At 35.9% G+C, this 8,425-nt stretch overlaps 1 pseudogene; it reads left to right on the top strand.

The window, feature by feature from the left end:
• Nucleotides 1-2,345: 2,345 nt before the first annotated feature.
• On the top strand, nucleotides 2,346-3,467 carry LOC101424736 (rab GTPase-activating protein 1-like; annotated as a pseudogene).
• The last annotated feature ends 4,958 nt before the right edge of the window (nucleotides 3,468-8,425 follow it).

Raw genomic sequence — 8,425 nt, 5'->3', positions numbered from 1 at the left:
GAAATGTGATAGAAGTTCACTGGCAAGGAACTCAGCGTTCCCTCAGCTGTCATTTTTAACTGTAACCAGCACTTTTATGATGATTCAAATTCTACCATACTTCACAAAAAATGTAGGGACTGGCCCTCTATACTCATATTTTATTCATATTCACAACTCCTCTTCCAAAATCAAACTAAAGCCCAATTCAAAATATACATTAGACATTCAAGCACCTCTGACCACATTTTCCATATAAAATAATCCTTTTAAAAATTTAGGGAACTTGAAAATTGAGAGTTTTTGGGAAATTATTTTTGTCTAGGTAACTGAAACTTTCAATGCACTTTGGAAATACTGTACACTTTTGTTGATTCAATAATTTTTATTTTTTAATTTGAATAACTGATTAATGGGTCAATACATGATTTCTCACCTCAGGATATGACACTTTGGGGAACTATCTTGTGCACTGTAGAATGTGTCAACACCCTTTGATTGTACTTCCTAAATACCAGAAGGGACATTTGGTCTTTTCAAACAAATGAAAACATGTGATTTAAAAACTACAAAAAAGTAATCAACATCAATAAAAATTTTATATAATTATTTGTAAAAATTAGAGAACAAAGGAATAAACTTTTATAAAAATGCAAAGAATAACAAATATATAAGTAATTAATTATAACATAATTCTGTTTTATTTGGCAGTCTGACCACTGGATATTATAATCTCTAAAAATGAAATAAATGATTGGTTTAGTTATTTAATTTCCATTTAGGCAATAATTCATTTTAGATGATCAAATTCTTGTTTGGGAATTCTTCACGTCTTATTGGAAGGAATTAGAGCAGATGAGGATAGGGAACGGGAATAGAAGTTTACAAAGGAGGGTAACTCAATAGAAATTCAAGCTAGGCATCTTCTTATTGATGAAGTGTCCAGAATCACATTTGACATTTTAATTTTTTTAATATCAGGGATGTCGTTTGTTTTCTGGTCTCCTAACAATGGATGAAGTAAATTTATACATAGACGAGGTTATTAAAGAAATGAGTTTAGAAAACACGGGTCTCTCCTCTACTAGAAAAATAGATAAAGAGAAGACAAAAATGGCCTGGAAATAATCTTCTAGAGTTTAGGACAACAGGGGAAGGCTGTGTACTACCCACAACAGTAAGGTGCAAAGGAAAAGAATTGCAACAGCAAACCTCGTTAAAAGCCAAAGCTCCAACTGCTGGCATCTTTTCCTACCCAACAGACACTTTTGAATTCTCAGGCCTCAGTGCCAGCAGCTACATACAAAGGGTATCTCAAAAATCTACCTGCTCAGGAAAGAGGAATGAGAGAGACATAGCCTAAGGCTGACTCAGCATTTTGACCCACATATTTGGACCACAGTGTCCTATGAGCTGTTGGAGGCTTGACGGGACCACACCAATTTTTGCCTGGGAGCCTGCAAGGGACTAAAGAGCTCTGACCCTCTCAATCTCCCTCTATACTGACCAGGAGTGCTTTTTGAGGACACAGAGGGGTGTGGAATTATGTCCTTTCTGGGGAAAGGGAGCAGGCTGCCAGCATAGATTGGAGAACTGCTTCTGAGAGTGTTTTGAGTTAAGATACTTTATGACACATTACAAGTCCCTGTTGCAAAACACGTTCCTTACAGTCAATGAACTGAGAAAGCTGTGAAAATGTGCCACCTGTGCTGACCAAGGACAAGCACGTGAGGAAATTAAAAGTAAGAGGGAGCAGATGTGGCTCAATTGGTTTTATGCCCGCTTCCCACATAGGAGGTCTCAGGTTTGGTTTCAGTGCCACTTCAAAAAATCAAAAACAAATAACCAAGCAAACAAACAAACAGAAAACCTCAGGGGAACCTATGTGATTCAGTGGTTGGACACTAGTTTCCCACATACAAGGTCTTGTATTCAATCCCCAACTCCCATTATCTAAGAAAATTAGTAAATAAAAGAGGCATTTTCCAGGCTTTGCTGCCTCTCTCCCCAAGGGTCTGGGAAGTGGGTCTGCACTGGATCCAGGTCACAGATTTGATCAAATTTCAAGGACAATCCTAAAGACCCAGAGCAGTTAGAACCAAAAATCAAAGAACAGCAATAAACACACAGCATCCTGCCCCTAAATCTCTAGGGAAAAAAAGGAGAAATTGAGCACCTGAGTAATTTCACCATCTTACTCAGAGGCCTAGATATCAGAAAAAAATTGCAAACCATAATAAGAAAATGGAAGAAGTAGATCCCCAAAAGGAATGTCTCAAAGCCCCAGATGAGATATAAGATTAGGGACCACTAATCAATGAAATGCGCACAATTTCCCCAAAGCAAATTAATGGGTGGAAACCAATATGGTTAAAGAGATTAAGGACATCAAGAAGGTACTGAGTGAGAATAAAGAATTTGAAAACCAGAAGAGGTAATTATGAGAGCTGAGAGCAATGAAAGACATCAAAGGTGAGATCGAAAACACTTTAGGGGCTGCATTACAATTTTTCCTTGCATAGTGTGGTCTGCTACTGGGACAGCAACTGCTGCTGCAGAAAAGCCAGTTGGTAAGATGACAAAAGTATCTCTATTATGGTACTCTATGACACACATGATTTCAGTCAGTCACATGATGTCAATTTCCTCACTAGTCTGGTGGCCATCAGCAAACCCAGATCATTGGTACCAACAAAGAAGCTGAAGAATCATGAGAAAGAATATCAGGCAATATGACTGTCAGTCACAGCAGGAAGACCCAATGGATAGACACAAGAAAGTGAAGGTTACAGGAGGACAGCATGAGGTTGAGGTTGGAATAAGAGAATGATGAGCTCACCCACAAACCAGTAACCAGGAAAATTGCATTGCAGAATTTCTTAATTGAGGCAAAAAGCAAGGCAGATATGTTGAATAAGGAGCTCATCCTTGAGCAAACTGAGGCTGGTGGAGAATGAGGTGAGACTAAGGAAGAGAAGAGGAAGCAAGAGGAAGAAAATGTCCAGCTAAAAGAAGTCTTCAGGAAACAGCTAGAGAAGGTAGAATATGAAATAAAGAAAAGTACAGCTATCATGGCAAAGTATAAACAGATTTGTCCCCATTTAAGTAGCAGGCTGGAGAAACAGCAAGCAACCACCAAGAAAGATCTGGAAGTGATAAAGGGTAAAATGATTGCAGGTAAATATTGCAGTGATATTTTCAGTAAGGAGGGTGCTTTGAAATTAGCAGCCATAAACAGAGAGGATGAGGGAGTTGATACGGATGTTGAGAGGGCTCACTTATGAAACAACTGATGGAAATTGAGCTGGAATTTGCATAAACCAAACTGTAGTTGGTGAAAACCTAATGTATAATCCAGGAACTTGAATATCAGAAAGGAGCCCTTTTGATTGAAAGCCAACCTGTGAGAAACTCCTTGGTTTAGTAAAACCCTGAAATCTATCAAAATGGCCACAGCTGATGTACAAATATTGGACCATTGCTACTAACCATGGCCAATCATTTATATTATGGTTCATATCTTGGACCACACACTCCTGTCAATTTTGATAAAATTTAAGATGGCCTGTATCCATCATTGTAATATCATTTAGAACAATTCTGATGTGCTAATTGTAACAAATGTACTGTGAACAGGTAAAATATTATCAATAAGAGAAGGGGAAAAAGGGGAAGGGTGTTTGCTCTATGGGAATCCTCTATATTCTGTGTATGTCTTTTCTGTAACATAAATCTTTTTTTGAAAAGAAAAAGAAAAAAAATATGGCACTGGAGCAATAAATGAAAAAAAGTGTCAATGTATATACAAGACAACAGTGATGAAAGATATAATGCCAAAATTAATTTTAAAAAATTTTATTATTTATTTTAAATTCTTTTTAATTTTTTGTATTTTAGTAGTAGTTTTTAAAATTATCATTATTATTTCATTTTCTTAGTAATTTCCCCTGGTTATTTTGTTTGCTTCATTTTTGAAGATATTTTGGGTCACAGATTGATTATGATTGTGGCAAGGAAGGATCATTGGGGTGGAGTGTCAGTGATGGGAGATGCATGGGAGGAGGTTCACTTGGTGCAAATTTATAAGGCTTATGAATATGTTCAAATATTCATGTTGCTCAAATGTGGCCTGTTTCTAAGCCAAACTCAGCATATAAAGGCATTACCTTCCCAGCAGCATGGACAAGACTCCCGGGTTTGAACTACCCTGGCACTGGGGGATTACTACAAAGGACCAACTAGCAATGCAACTAGAAAAAGACCTTGAACCAAAATGGGGAAAGCTTAAAGACAATGATTTTATATAGCTAAGAGACTTCAAAGTGAGTCAGGAGTTCATTCCAGATGTGATGTTTATGCATGTCTCAGCAGTATCTAATTGACTGCTACAGTAATTAGTGCCTCAAATAACAGGGCTCCTGAGAACTCTGGTGACACCACAACAGTATAGGCAGTGGTGACTGCTCAGCTGTTGACACCTTCCCAGTGTTCCCTACTTTGGAATATATGATTCCCATTGAGACAGAGTTGGACTCAGTAGTGTTTTCCCTACACGTGGTTTTTCTTTCCCTTCTATTTGAACCTATAGTTAGTACTAAAGTTGATAGGTTCACATCTAAGGGATTTAGCTCTTTGGGCCTTCTATGTGTCAGCTGGACCCTGAATCTCAGCAGAGTGGCACTTCCCACTCTCCAGTTCATTGAGCTCACCCAGGACAACTAACAAGGAGAAGATGATGAGCAGCAACCAACCCAAGAAATAGAGAGAGTCTACAACTGTGGAAAAGGATGTCCCATCCATCTTCCTCCTTGGAATCCAAGTCCTCTCTCAATTAGAGGCAGATTGGGTCTCACCATTCCAGAATTCTTAGCATTGGGGAGTAAACCATGGACTAGAGTAGACTTACTGATATTCTACAATAGTCTTATGGATATTCGAGCACTAGAAGAATGTTTAACATTGATGTGGAGGCAGTAGCCACTGGAGGTTCTGAGTGGAGGGAGAGGGAAAAATAGTTAGAATATCAGGGCATTTTCAGGACATGGGATTGTGCTGAATGATGTTGCAATGACAGATACGACCTTTATTCATCTTGTCAAAACTTAAGTAAAATGTGTGGAAGAATTTAAAGTATAATGGAAAGTATAATCCACACTTATTTGCAATGCTCCATTATGTGTGCTCATCAATTTTAACAAATGTACCACACTAAAGAAGGATGTTGTTAATGTGAGAAAGTGAGGAAGGGGTAGGGAATGGGGCATATGGGAATACCCTATATTTTTATGTAACAAATATGTAATCTTATTATCTTTAAAAAATAAAAATAAATAAAAATTTTAAAAAAATTTATGAAAACGGCCATAGGCCCCAGCTACTGCAGTTGCCAGTGGACCACTGCCACGAATGGAGGGCTCATATTTCCAGCCTTACCCAAGTACAAGAGCACAGCGATAAAAACAACCAAAACCCGGAAGGATTATTCCTAATATGTCCCTTTGATGTAAGTTCAGGAGGCTATAAAGCAAGCCAGAATCTTTCGGCAGCTCTCATCTTTCTTGTATGAGAGTTTTCAGAGATGTTGTTTAAACTGATCCAATTTAAGTTGATTATCTGTTTTCTAGCTTCTTTATGGAAGGTCATGTTCAGATCCTTTATAGCATTACACATCATTTTACGTGCTTGCATGTTTAGTTGGGAAGTGAGAAATTCAGAACTAAATGTCTTTTATTTAGAAATAATTATTCACAATTATTTTTATTTTACAGAAAATGAAAATTTCTATTGTTCCAAGGTGGGAGTAGTAGTAGGAAGATCTATGTCACAGTAGGGAAAAAATGGAAACCTAAGCCTCTGAACTATTTAGGATTTATTCAGATAAAGCACAGTGTGGGGCTTGTCATAACCATTGTCAGCTTTCATCCTAAAAGTGATTTCTTCCCAAGGTAAAGATAATCCTGTCTGTTCCTGTCTGAACAGTCCCCAATGAGAATTGGCTTATTTTCATTTTCTGTTGGGTACATCTGGAAATGAAGTGCCAAGAAACTTGTCATTGATGGCTATAAAGAATACACGCTAGCTGAAAAGACCTGCTATTTTGATAAGTGTAGTATAAAATTAATCATTTTGGTCAAGCTATTTAACAGGTCCTTTTAAGAATTCCCTGTGGGAATTGCAAATTCCTAAGTTTGTCTAAGAATGAACACATTTTTTACTTTTGTCAAAACTAATGACAGATGTGCTTATTGCAAGTTGCAGATTTAAGGGACCTTTACCAAGAAGCTTAGAAAGGCTCGTGTGCTGTGTTGAGAATGGAATAAATTGTTCTAAATGAAACGAAGTGGGAATATAGAACCAGTGACAAAATGTTTCATTTAATGTTGACACACACTTGCTAAAGAAATACTAAATGCTATAACTTTGTTAAAAGGCATAGTATTGAAATGGGAAATAGATGTCAGGTTCTCATCATCTTAATTTAATGTTAGGCAACTATTCCTTATTTCTGTAGCTCCTAAAAATATGTCCTAGACACCCCTAATTGAAGAAATGCAAATGCATTGTAACATTCTAGATTGAATATAAAACCTTCATAGAAATGCTTATCTCATGAAAAAGAATAATCATTGTTAAAAACTTAATAGAAATATTTATAAAATTATATTTAACATGCTTATAAATAACCCTGCAGGAAATCTTTTGGTAAAGGCAAAACTAATTTTCCAATTTTATAAGCTATTTTGGACACTCTTTTATGCCAGCCAATCTACTGTCAGCTCTACAATAACATTTACTCTTATCTGATTCTTACCTAAGGTTTGTCTGTGCCATATGTTGCAGTTAAAACAGAAATAAAATACTCTTGGAAGTTAAAATGACCTAAAATCCATCTAACTCCAGGAACAGGCACTATATGTTGTTCATGGTGGATTCTTTCCTCTAAAATAATTTTAAGATCTAAAAAAGAAAGTCCCCCCGATCTGTATGTATTTAGACCATGTACAATTCTTAAAACTGATATGGTTATTTATCTAACAGATTTTGTCGCACTCTTCAAATAAAACTTTCTATAAGAAATCATTCCTGTAATATTCTTTTTTTTTTTGCCAAAAGGAAATATAATCCCACATTCCAATATTGTAGAAAATAACTCAGAAAAAATGTGGAACAAATGCAGTTACCACTAGCTCACTTTAAAGTATCATTTTACTTTTCATAGAGGAAAAATAGTTAGCAGGTGAATATCCCCTGAAATATAGAGATTGGTGGTGATATTATCATCAGAGTGTCTTATTTTTGCTTTATTTTTATTGACAGGATGGTTGTAGAATAACTAATCTTTTTGTTGTAATATAATGGCTAGAAAATTATATTTTTCCAATTATTTCTATAAATCATTTATAATAATCTGTTAATTTTATGGCTATTTTATGCACTGTACAGGTTGCCTTTTCATATGCTCAAGTAAATTGGAGATAGTCTTTTGTGGTGTGACTCTCATACTTATACTACTCAAAGCTTACATTCAACTTCTAAAAATTAATACATTCTATAGAATGCCTAAATTGAATAATTTTCTTCAAAATGTAGGTGAGGGCAAATTAAAATGGTCCTTGGTCCAGCCCTATATATTATAAACCTTATTCAAATTCCTAGTTCCTAACTTTTTTTTTCTTTACACAAAATTACGAGGTACATACTTTCCAATAGTTTGGTACATCTTCTTTTTAGTTTTCCTTTAACTCTTTCAAAAGGTTATGAGATCAGCGCGTAGATTTCTTTTCTTTTTCAGCCCCATATCGTTATGTGTTTTGGTCACCATACATCTAATCTGTCCCTCACTGCAATGCTTTTGGGTTAGTAGCAAGAGAAAGTTTGGAAAGAATAAAAATTTAAATTATGGTATGTTATGTAACTAAAGTACCTTTAAGGGGGTAAAACACCTTTATTTAAATTAAATACATGCTTAACTCATCTTTCTGAGAAAGAACACTTCTATTTACTTAGTAATATGATTATTACTCTATAACCTTTCATTTAAAAAACAAGCTCTAAAATAGCTTTGATTCTCTTCCTTCAATTCTAAATCAACAAGAGAATGAGCAAGCCCTCTTGTATGATTTGAACACTTTAAAATTTTATGTAAAGTATTTCAGCTTATTATGTATATCCAAGTGCCTTCTAACCAAACACACACAGATTTTAAGACACGGTGACCAAATAAAAGCTCTATGACCCATGATTTCTTCCAAAACTTATAAAACACTCCCTCTTTCCCATTAGTTGCCATGCTTGGGCAATAACTTCAGCTACTGATTAGTAAATTCAGCTGACTGAAATAAAATCCCATGAACAGCTGAAGGTTCAACCTGACCAAGTCAGAAAGAAGCCAGTAGCCAACATTTGAACTCTGAACCCAGCATGAGGGGAAGTATAGCAGAGTGAA

The sequence above is a fragment of the Dasypus novemcinctus genome, chromosome 20, assembly GCF_030445035.2.
Source record: "Dasypus novemcinctus isolate mDasNov1 chromosome 20, mDasNov1.1.hap2, whole genome shotgun sequence".
NCBI classification, from domain to species: Eukaryota; Metazoa; Chordata; class Mammalia; order Cingulata; family Dasypodidae; genus Dasypus; species Dasypus novemcinctus.
The sequence above is the reverse complement of the archived record's forward strand: the minus strand, read 5'-3'. Positions and strand labels throughout refer to the sequence as shown.